At 47.1% G+C, this 1710-nt stretch overlaps 1 pseudogene; it reads left to right on the top strand.

Annotated features, from left to right (window-relative positions):
* Window positions 1-918: 918 nt before the first annotated feature.
* Window positions 919-1359, top strand: LOC130030704 (immunoglobulin heavy variable 1-2-like; annotated as a pseudogene).
* The last annotated feature ends 351 nt before the right edge of the window (window positions 1360-1710 follow it).

Raw genomic sequence — 1710 nt, 5'->3', positions numbered from 1 at the left:
AGGCTTTTGAAATGAAGTCTCAGGATTCAATCCTGTATTAGAGTGTATTAGAGATGCCAAGAGATTAATGCCCCTGAGAGCCCAGAGACTCTCCCTGCAGGATGAGGACCGGACTGCAGGGGTTCCAAGTCCCAAGATCACAGAGTAACAGGCCTGAAGTGGGTGCAGAGATGAAAAAACTTTCTCTTCAGAAACAGGAATACTGTGTGACTGAAATCAAATCACGAACAGCTTTCTAAGGTTCTACCTCACAGTGATTTAATAGGAAATAAATAAATAAAAAATAATTAAAAAACCCAGATAACTAAATTTTGCTTTGTTGAGAAAACCAAAATAAAAATAATATATAGGACACAGAAGGTTAAATTGTGCATACTTAACCATTTGGGGAGGAATATTTATCATATTGATAAAGCAGTAAAACCTGTATGCAGATGGTGTGTCTGGACTTCTTAATATCTCCAATGGAAACCACTGGGGATTATGATGGTTTTGTAGTCTCATTGTAGTATACCTTGGAGAGTTACAGGATCCCATAAATAACCTCAGAGCCCAGTTTTGTCCAGATGTGTCCAGTCCATAAAGATGTGGGCGGCCCTGAGGGGAAGATACTGACAGAGCTTGGCCCTCCTGAGGGGGAGCTCTGTTTGCACAGAGTCCTGGTACAGGACAGAGTCTCATCTCCTCAATCAAGGATCAGAACGTGGACCTCTCCACTCTCCTTGAGGATGGACCTGGTGGCCTCCACCAGCCCTTTCTCAGATTGGACCAGGTCTTCAGCTATGAATTCTACCTCCTCATGAATATACAAATAAGATGAAGGACACTGCGTTAAATAGAGATGTGTCTGTGTCCTAACAACTTCACACTGGAGGCACACACATACCTTCAGAAGCCCATGAGTGCATGGGCCCCACCATGAACTGGACTTGGAGAATTCTCTTCCTGGTGGCAATGGCTGTAGGTAAGTGGACCAATGCCTTGGGCTGAGGGAACGGGGCCAGTAAAGTGGAGTCCACCCACTCCTGTCTGCTATCCACAGGTGTGAACTCTCAGGTACAGCTGGTGCAGTCAGGGAATGAGGTGGCAAAACCTGGGACACCAGTGAAGATCTCCTGAAAGGCGTCCGGATACACCTTCATCCAAGACTATAAGCAATGGGTGCAGCAGGCTCAGGGACACGGGCTCGAGTGGATGGGATACATACTTCCTTACAATGGTGGAACAAGCTATGCACTGAAATTCCAGGGCAGGCTCACACTCACCGCTGACATGTCCAAGGACACAGCCTACATAGAACTGAGCAGGCTGAGAACTAAGGACATGGCTGTGTATTACTGTGTGAGTGACACAGTGTGACAACCACATCCTGAATGTGTTAGAAACCTGATGGGGAGGCAGCTGTGCCGGGTGAGGAGACAACAGAGACACTGATCCTCCTGACTTCCTCCTCAGAGAGTCAGCGTCTGAGACACAGAATGGGGCTCACAGGGCCAGGCGTCATCTGAGGGAAAGGCTGAGGATCTGTCTCTGTCCTTCAGCAAAAGTCAAGAGGAAGATGGCTTCTCTCGAGAACACCTGGTGTCACGCATATTTTCATCTAGAATTTTGTGAGGAGCGCCCCAGTTAGTACAGGAAGAACCGCATGGAAGTTTGAGCTGGGATTATTGCAGGTTCCTGAACTGTAAATCTACACATGGCAGACTCCCA

Source organism: Sorex fumeus, unplaced genomic scaffold (genome assembly GCF_029834395.1).
Source record: "Sorex fumeus unplaced genomic scaffold, SorFum_2.1 ptg000044l, whole genome shotgun sequence".
NCBI classification, from domain to species: Eukaryota; Metazoa; Chordata; class Mammalia; order Eulipotyphla; family Soricidae; genus Sorex; species Sorex fumeus.
The sequence above is the reverse complement of the archived record's forward strand: the minus strand, read 5'-3'. Positions and strand labels throughout refer to the sequence as shown.